At 46.4% G+C, this 10,170-nt stretch overlaps 1 protein-coding gene and 1 pseudogene across 2 annotated transcripts in view; one reads left to right on the forward strand and one right to left on the reverse strand.

The window, feature by feature from the left end:
- Window positions 1-989, forward strand: part of LOC115031521 (histone acetyltransferase KAT8 pseudogene) — a 22,106-nt pseudogene extending 21,117 nt beyond the window's left edge.
- The window catches only part of Numa1 (nuclear mitotic apparatus protein 1), a 76,181-nt gene extending 66,021 nt beyond the window's left edge, over window positions 1-10,160 (reverse strand). The window contains exon 1 of one of the 2 annotated variants that reach the window (XM_021166222.3): window positions 10,013-10,160. The gene's annotated coding sequence lies outside the window, so the exon portion shown is untranslated. The other variant, XM_085841466.1, reaches the window with a different exon arrangement.
- Window positions 10,161-10,170: the final 10 nt, after the last annotated feature.

Here is a 10,170-nt window from a genome sequence, read left to right on the forward strand (position 1 = left end):
GTTCAAAGGGAGACTGAGGCCAGGAGATAGCCTGGGTGACCCGAGTTCAGTTCCCTGAAACCGATTACGAGTGAAAGGAGAGAGCACTAAGAAGCTGCTATCTGACCTCCATACTTCTACTATGGCATGGGTGCCCACACAAACAGATACAAACCCTGTAATGAATTTTTGAAAAATGTTTTAAAATTAGATATCAAAGTCAGGCTGGCTTCCATAACATGTTCCAGGTTAACAAGAGCTACAGAGCACTTAGTCTTAAAAAAAGGAAAGAAGAGCACTCAGGAGGCAGAGGTAGGCGATTTCTGAGTTCGAGGCCAGCCTGATCTACAAAGTGAGTTCCAGGACAGCCAGGGCTACACAGAGAAACCCTGTCTCAAAAAACCAAGGGGAAGAAGAAAAGAAAAGAGAAATGTTACAGGAGAAGCAACATCTCTGTGTATGAAGTGGATGGCAAAGACCATAAGATATATTGTCAGAACCTGTGTCTACTGGCCAAGCTTTTCCTGGACCACAAGACCTTGTATTCTCATGTGGAGCCCTTTGTCTTTTACATTTTGACAAAAGTAGATACTGTTGGCTACTTTTCTAAGGAGAAGGAATCCCCAGATGGAAACATGGTCAGCACCCTGCCCCTGCCCCTTACCAGCAGCGCAGCTATGGGAAGTTTCTTACAGCCTTCAGTTATGAGCTCTCTATGTAGGCTCCCCAGAAAAGCCAGAGTGACCTGGGTCTTGCTGGAGATCCTGCAAGACTTCCAGGGCATGTTGTCTATCCAAGATCTTAGCCAGATGACCAGCATCACCCAGAATGACATCATCAGCACCCTGTAGTCCCTCAAAATGGGCCAGCACGTGATCTGTGTCACACCTAAGTTGGTAGAAGAACACCTCAAAAGTGCCCAGTATAAGAAACCACCTATCACAGTGGACTGTGTCTGTCTCAAGTGGGCACCCCGGAAGCACAAACAAGACAAGCTTTCCAAGAAGTGAGTGGCCTGTGCCCTGCTTAGGATCTGGGTTTTTTGGCCTCTAACCTGTAAATATGCATACAGACCTGTTTTGTGTCATTTATTCATAAGGTAAATTCTGTTGGTGCACTGGGGGGCGGGGGGGGGGAGTACTGTCTGCTATTCCAGAAAACTCAAGCTCAGTTTCCAGTACCCATGTAGTGGCTCACAAACAGTCTTTAACTCTAGTCCCTCCTACACTCTTGTGGTGCACAGATATACATGCAGACAAATACTCATAGGCATAAAATAAATAATTTTTTAAAATTACAGACACAGCCAGGAATGGCAGCACACCTTTAATCTCAGCACTTGGAAGGCAGAGGCAGGTAGATCTCTGCGAGTTTTGAGGTCACCCTGGTCTACAGACTGGGTTCCAGGACAGCCAGCCAAGGCTGCAGCACAAAACCCTATCTCAGTAAACAAACAAACAAGTAAGTAAAGATCTGTGAGTTGAGAGAGGTACTACAGAGATGAGAATGAGAATTTTTTAAAAATTAATGACAGAGTTAGAGATATAGCTCAGAAGTTAAGATCTCTTGCTACTCCACCATGAAGAACAGAGTTCAAATCCCAGCACCCAAACCCAGTGGTAACAGCTGTCTGTAAGTACTGTCTTAAATTAAAATAAAAAACAAACAAACAAAAATTAAGAAAGAAGACAGGAAGGCAGAAAGACAGAAAGAAAGAAGGGAGGGAGGGAGGGAGAGAGGTCCAAGGGACCTAACACCCCTTCTGGTTTCTTTGAGTATCCACACACATTTATCCATACACTCACACACAAACACAAATAAGCTGACAAAAACCCTCACACACCATAAAAATAAAATCTTTTTAAAAAATAATGAAATATGAAATTTCATCCAGCAGGATAAATAAATTTACGCCATTGGGCTATTGATGGCTCATCAGGTAAGACACTACTGCCATACCTGAAGGTGTGAATTTGATTTCCTGGGACCCACATGGTGGAAGGAAAGACCCAAACCCAAAAAGTTGTCTGTTGACCTTCACACATATGCCGAGGTACACATGTGCCCCTGACACATGTATATGTGTATAATTTAAAAAAAAAAAAAAAAAAGCCGGGCGTGGTGGCGCACGCCTTTAATCCCAGCACTCGGGAGGCAGAGGCAGGCGGATTTCTGAGTTCGAGGCCAGCCTGGGCTACAGAGTGAGTTCCAGGACAGCCACGACTACACAGAGAAACCCTGTCTCGAAAAACCAAAAAAAAAAATTAAAAAAATAAAAAATTAACACTATGTAATGAAAATTGTAACACAAATGACAACCAGGAGGATCTTAAAGAGGAAGATAGGTTCCTACAATGAAACTGTAAAAATCATGAGCACAGTTCTCAAAAAAAAAAAAAAAAAAAGAAAAAGCCCAAGCTGAACATGCCTTTAATTCCAACGCTCAGGATCCACTTCTTGATAAGCTTGGTGTATAATAGGTAAAAATCAATGACCTCAGGACCTTCTGGCCATCTGTTCTTATCAATTACACACAAATATCAAAACAGCCCTTGCTCAGTTCTGTTTAGGCATCCGGGGTAGGGCTGTGTCTGCATCCCAACAATTCTACAATTCTTAGTTCAAGGCATTCATCCCACTTCCAAATCTCACAAATAAAAATAAACTTCCAGGGCTGGAGAGATGGCTCAGCAGGTAAGAGCACTGACTGTTCTTCCAGAGTTCAATTCCCAGCAGCCACATAGTAGCTCACAACCATCTGTGATGGGAGCCGACGCCCTCCTCTGGTGCGTGCTCACATACATTAGATAGATAGATAAGTACATCTTCCAAAAGGAAATGCTTCTTAGTGAGCCATCAGGTAAAATCTCACTCTGAGAGAGTAAGACTGGCATTCAGACCTTACAATTAGTCATCATGTGCTTGAACTTGGACCAACAAAAGAGTCCTTTGTGCTTCTTCCTCTAACGGAGAAAAATACCACACAGGAACAGAACACATATACCTATTCCTGTGCCTGAATCCGCACCATACACAGACACAGTTAAGATATCCACAGCGCAGAAAGTCTCCCTACTCCCTTCCTTACCAGCAAAGCTTCCTCCCCATAACAGAGTTGAGAGAGTAGTAAGACTTGACAAACCCAGAACTTTGGAAACAAAAGACTAAGCCACAAAAAAAAAAAAAAAAAAAGGGAAAAAAAGATATAAATATGGATTAAATCAAGTTGGTAAATTATGTTTTCAGGAGGCAGTTTCATACTTCCACCCCCACCAAAAAAGGATAATATTATGCTGAAATTAAAACAAATACCATCGCTGGGCAGTGGCAGCACATGCCTTTAATCCTAGCACTTGGGAGGCAGAGGCAGGCAGATTTCTGAGTTCGAGGCCAGCCTGGTCTACAAAGTGAGTGCCAGGACAGCCAGGGCTATACAGAGAAACTCTTGTCTCGAAAAAACAAACAAACAAACAAACAAACAAACAGGAAAAAAACCAAATACCATCACCAAAAAATGGACTATTCTGCTTGCCTAGCACACACTGAGAGGCCAAACCTACTCCTCCTTGGGACCAGCCTCCATCTTAAAAAGAAACAAGCCTGTAGCAGAATCTAAACTGCACCCAAGTACCTTTCTGGTCCATGCCCTAGATACTTCCTAGCAATAGGCAATGAAGGTTAGTCTGATTGTCTCAGCACCCACCTGTCAGCTTACAACAGTCATTCAGTTAGAGGCTTGCCAGGCACCCCCTGCTTACTGGCTTACTTACCTATAAAACCTTGTTCGAGGACTCCAGGACGGGAGCCGTTTCACCTGCCTATCCTGCTACATCAGGGTCAGAGGTGAGTAGGCCTGAGCTTGAGCTTGAATAAAAGAGACCCTTGTGCAATTGCATCAGAATCAGCTCCTTGATGGGTCTGGGGTCTTGAAAACAGGCACAACATTTTGGTGTGTTGGCCAGGAAAGCCTCCATGACTTCCAGAACTAAAGACCCAAAGGGTCTTGATACTGGTAATTTCTGTTCACAGGTTTGTGTACCACTACAGAAATTCTGTTTGTGTCTGCACAGCACTGTGGTAACTTTAGTTCCAGGTGGCATCCAGGTAGCTTTGGTTCCAGGTGTCTGCACAGCACTATGGTCTATGTCTGTCAGTGTGTAATTCTGTTCTGTTCCAGGTCTCTAGACAGCACTGCGAACTTTGGTTCCAGGAAGCACTGAGGTAACTTTGGGTTAGGGTGTCAGCGATGCAGTCTGTGTTGTTGTTTGTATGTAAACTGAGAGGTGCCATATCTGTCAGACTTGAGAATTGGCTTTTTATTCTGTAACTGTGATCAGAGGGAGCTGAAGCTGATGCACTGGGCGGCCGCAACCACACGGAGCTGGAAGACACTCCAGACCCCAATCAGTAGACTTAGCTGTCTCAATCTAGGATTGGATGCTGGGCTCAGAGAGCCATGGGTGCCACCTTCTGGTTATTTCTCATTCCCTCTTGACAGAGAGCATTTTTTTTTTCTTGTGTTTTGGTTGTTGTCCTCACTTTCAGGACTAATTGTCTACCCTTGAGTTTCTCATTACAGGGTGACTTTGACTCTGACGGATGCTAACATAGGACAAGTGCCTTCAACTCCACTAAAATTGTTTCCTAGCCACTTTAAGGATGTTAAAACTAGGGGACACAATCTCTGTCACCATTGGGAAAGATAAACTAACCATATTTTTCAAGCCAGGATGACCCACCTTTAACACTAGCTGGCCCCGGCAGGGGGGCGGGGAGGGTGGAGACACTTTGACCTGGGAATGGTCCATGGGATCAAGAAAGTCATTTTTTTCAAGATTTATTTACTTATTTTATTTATATGAGTATATCACCATTGCTCCCTTCAGACACACCAGAAGAGGGCATCAGACCCCATTACAGATAGTTGTGAGCCACCATGTGGTTGCTGGGAATTGAACTCAGGGCCTCTGGAAGAGCCTGAGTCATCTCCCCAGCCCCAAGAAAGTCATTTTTAAACCCAAACCTGGCCACCCAGACCAAATACCTTATGGTGGTCTGGTAAGACCTCCTACAGGACTGGCCCTCTTGGCTTAAACTTTTTCTCCCTAGACAACAGGCAGACGTTTTTGCCTTGGCTAGCAAAAAGCCCAAGGATACAAAGAGACACTGGACCATCCCTCTACCTGGTCCTCCAAGGAAGAATATTATCTTTCTACCTCCACCTTCTTGAACCCCTCAGAGGGAGCCCCGCTGTAGACAGCAAAGGTGGGACCTGATGCAGGAACACAAAGCCATCAGGGGCTGCCTGGAGCCTGAGTCTGTTATCTTGCCCTTGCACACTGCAGAATCAGTGAATGATGATCAAGGAAACCAAGCTCATCCCTCTAAGCCCTTCATCACTGGTGACCTGCTTAACCGGAAGCCTGGGAACTCTCCTTTTCAGACAACCCCCAGAACTTAATTAACCCTTGGAGACAGAGTCCTCTCCACCTACCAGCCCACTTGGGATGATTGCCTACAGCTTGTGCAGGTTCTCTTTACCACAGAAGAGGGACAGAATCCAGACAGAGCCCAGGAAACTGGTTCCTGACCCTGTGGAGGAATCCACCAATAACCAAGTAGCTATTGATAATGACTTTCCCTTAACCCACCCCATTGGGATTTTAACACTGTTGAAAGTAAGGGGAGAGCCAGGCAGTGGTGGCGCATGCCTTTAATCCAGGCACTAGGGAGGCAGAAGCAGGTGGATTTCTGAATTTGAGGCCAGCCTGGTCTACAGAGTGAGTTCCAGGACAGTCAGGGGTACACAGAGAAACCCTGTCTCAAAACAAAAAAACAAAAAAACAAAAAAAAGAAAGAAAGAGAGAGAGAGAGAGAAGGAGGAAGGAAGGAAAAGGAAAAGGCTCTGTTGACAGGTCTCAAGGCAGCTGCATGATGGCCCACTAATCTGACCAAAGTATATGACATTAGTCAGGATGATAATGAGAAGAGGGTCATGGAGGCATCCCAACAATACACCCCCATGGATCCTGAATCACCAGAAGCAAAAGCAGTGGCAGCTCTTGCCTTTATTAACCAGGCAGGACCAGATAACAAGAGAAAGCTCCAAAAAGGTTAGGAGAAAAAGGTCTGAGAGACTTACTGATAGTGGCAGAGAACGTGTTAACAGATAAAAACAGAAAAACAAATGGAGGAACGACAGGTGAAAGAGCAGAAGCAACAGACTCTCAACCTGGCAAAGATCCTGTTGGCAACCACAGCCACCAGAAGGCTGTAGGAGAAGCCTGAAACAGATGGCTTCCAGAGAAGGAGGTAAGAACCAACGGGCTTATTGTAAGGGCCCCTGGGCCACTGGGCCAGGGAATGCCCCAAGAAAAAGAAGCCTATTCAAACAATGGTCTTAGAAGATGAAAACAGAGAGGAAGAACAGGGGGAGGAGGTTAAGACCCCCTCCCCAGCCCAGGGGAGCCTTAAAGTGGAGGGGAACCCACCAGTTTCTTTGTAGATAGTGGAGCTCAACGTTCTGTCTTGCCTGAAGGTAAAGTCTCTTCAAAGAAACCCTGAGTCCAAGGGCAACAGGAGTTCAACAATACTCATGAACTACATGAAGAACAGTGGACTCAGGAGTGGGCAGGGTACTTGTTTACACAAATGCTCCTAACCTTCTTGGGGAGAGATATGTTGACAAAAATGAGGGCACAACTACATTTCTCCCCAGAGGGAGCCAAACTATTAGATTCAGAGGGAAGCCTACTCACGTCCTAACCACCGCTCTGGCTGAACAGTACCGGTTGGGTTTCTAGGTCTTCCCCACCTCCAAGGATGAGTTACTACTTGGTTAGATCGCTTCCCCAATGCTGGGGCAGAGACAGGAGTCGGTACAGCTAATCATCAGACCCCAATTTGGACTGAGCTCAAACAGGGGGTAGAGCCTGTACAGTTCCAACAGTACCCCATGCCCCTGATGGCCAGGGAAGGTATAAACCTCCCATATCAAGAGACTATTAAATTCGGGGATCCTGAGACTATCTCAATTAGCCTGAACACTCCCCTCCTGCCAATCAAGAAGCCTGGAACTAATGATTATAAACTGGTACAAGACTTGAGAGAGGTAAACAAGCGGGTTATGCATATCTACCCAACAGTCCCTAATCCCTACACCCTCTTGAGTGTTCTTCCTCCTGAGTGCCAATGATATACAGTGCTGGATTTAAAGAATGCTTTCTTCAGCTTACCCTTGGTACCCAAGACCTTTGCCTTTGAATGGCACGATCCAGAGCTCAGGATGAGCAGACAGCTGACTTGGACCCATCTGCCCCAAGGATTTAAAATCTCGCCTACCATCTTTGATGAGGCCCACCATGAGGCCCTGAGTACAGAACCCAGCACCCTAACTCTTTTACAGCAGAGACAAAACAAGAATGTCTGAAGGGAACCCAAGACTCCCCACCAGTTAAGGAAATTCTTGGGGTCTGCTGGATTCTGCAGACTATGGGTAGCAGTTTTACAAAAATAGCTGCCGGGTGTGGTGGCCCACGCCTTTAATCCCAGCACTCGGGAGGCAGAGGCAGGCGGATTTCTGAGTTCGAGGCCAGCCTGGTCTACAAAGTGAGTTCCAGGACAGCCAGAGCTATACAGAGAAACCCTGTCTCGAAAAAAAAAAAAAAAAAAATAGCTAAGCCACTATATGAAGCCACCAAAGGGCCCCCCTGATAGCTTTGGGTGAACAGAGAAACATCAGAAAGCCTTAAAGAAGGCCTTAATTTCTGCACCATCCTTGGGGTTACCAGATGTGACTAAGCCTATCTCTTTGTGGAAGAAAGATCTGGGATAGTAAAAAGGGGTACTGAATTAGACTCTTGGGCCCTGGTGTCATCTAGTGGCCTACTTCTCAAAGAAATCAGACCTGGTAGCCAGAGGCTGGCCCCTTGCTTATGCATCATTGCTATAACTGCCCTCCTAGTCAAGGATGCTGACAAACTGTCATTTGGCCAGAGCCTAACCGGCACCACACTTCATGCTATCGAAGGGATATTTAAACAGCACCCTCCAAACCCCGATAGATGGCTCACCAACTCCAGAATGACTCATTGCCAGTCTCTCCTCTTAAACGCCCCTAGGATATGAAGGGTTTTTTCAGGCCCCAACTTCCCTAAACCCAGCTACCCTGCTGCCTGACCCAGACCTCAACGGGCCACTGCATGACTGCTTGGACATTCTGGCCCATATCCAGACCAGATCTTCAAGACACCCCTTTGATGGATGCAGAGATAACATGGCTCAGCAATGGTACTAGCTTCATTCAGGAGGGACAGAGGTATGCTGCAGCAGCAGTGGTCTCAAACACTGAGATCATATAGGCAGAGCCACTCCAGGTTGAAACATCAGCCCAGAAAGCTGAATAGCTCTAACCATAGCATTAAGAGTTGGGAAAAGACAAGAGACTTAATATTACACAGATAGCCTGTATGCCTTTGCTACCGCTCATATCCACAAGGCTATTTATAGGAAGAGAGGCCTTCTGATGACAGAGAAAAGACTATCAAAAATAAAGAGCTGGCCGGGCATTGTGGCACACGCCTTTAATCCCAGCACTCGAGAGGCAGAGGCAGGCGGATTTCTGAGTTCGAGGACAGCCTGGTCTACAAAGTGAGTTCCAGGACAGCCAGGGCTACAGAGAAACCCTGTCTCAAAAAAACAAGAAAGAAAGAAAGAAAGAAAGAAAGAAAGAAAGAAAGAAAGAAAGAAAGAAAGAAAGGAAATCCTCTCCCTACTAAGGGCCCTATGGGGGCCTTAACAGTTGTCTATTATCCACTGTCCAGGGCATCAAAACGAAAAAGACTGCATCTCAGATGGCAACTTGACAAAGCAGATGAAACAGCCCAGCCGGTGGCCCTAGAAATTAGACCCCTCATGCTTGATTGCCCTAGACCAAGGAGACCCCACACTCTCCAACCAGCCCACATATACTACATAGGATGTGATCTGGACCAGGAACCTACCTATGTCTCAGTGTCATAGGGACAGTGGAGGACCGCAAATGAGGAAATGAGTAAGCTAGGCTTCTACTGCCCTAAGCCCAAGAAAATGCAACATTCCAAGACATACAGTAATGACCATGACATACCCAAATCTTGAGTAGCCATCAGGACAAATATATATTCACTACCTAGAAGGGCAGACAAATACGGGAAAAGATTCTAATAAAACAGATGACAAGTGTGGCCTCGGAAGTAAGCAAAAGAGGTTACCCAGCCAGGCATGGCTCTGCACACCTTTGATCCCAGCACTTGTACCAAGGCATGGCCAGCCTGGCCCACAGAGTTCCAGGACATTCAAGACTAAAAAGAGAAACCTTGTCTAGAAAACAAACAAACAAACAAACCCAACAACAACAATATCTTACATTTGTACTCTTGAATGGGGCTTGCAAAAGCAGTATTATCTGATTTGCCTCTCACACCCATGACGTAGGTAAGGCTGGTAAGTTCATAGCTTACATACAAAGTGCATCCCAACACAATCCCTTCCCATCATTTATGTTCAGCGCTCAACACCCCCAGATATAACAAAACTCGAACCAACTCCAACCCTTACTAAGGTAAAACATAAAGCTCTGGGTCCCCACCTATAAAACATGTACAAGGTTATTAAAAAAAATTTTAGAAAGATGATCCTTATATACAAGCAAAAAACCAGAAACACTGGAAGCTAAGAAGATGCCACTGCCGCTATCATTAACAATAAACAAGCACCTGGCGCAACAGCACCCTTAGGTGCAATCCTTTGAATTGTCACAACCCCCATGACGCCCTGCGATCCTCTGCCACAATCCCACTAGCAAGCCCCCAAACAGACCCACCCCCTCGAACATTGCCGGCTCCCACAAACCTGGCCCCCTGTAGGTTCTCCTTTCCCCCTCGGTTACGGAGACCTTTCTCTCGCATCGGCGTGGTCAGCACACCCCCTCTGGGCCTAGCCGTCCCCTGAGAGCACCCAGGCCGCACGCCAGCCAAGGGCCCGCGCCGGTTACCTGGCCGCGCGCCGCTCCGCCACGAGCCCGCCGGACCACACCTCACCTCAACTTGTTTCTCGCACGGTGAAGACACAATTAGTTTAAACTATGATCCCGCCCCCTCTCGCCGCCCTCTCATTGGCCCCAGCGGGCTGTTGTTTGCCGGGCACTCTAGC

Source organism: Mus caroli, unplaced genomic scaffold, assembly GCF_978045245.1.
Source record: "Mus caroli unplaced genomic scaffold, Mus_caroli_1 scaffold_8, whole genome shotgun sequence".
Classification (NCBI taxonomy): Eukaryota; Metazoa; Chordata; class Mammalia; order Rodentia; family Muridae; genus Mus; species Mus caroli.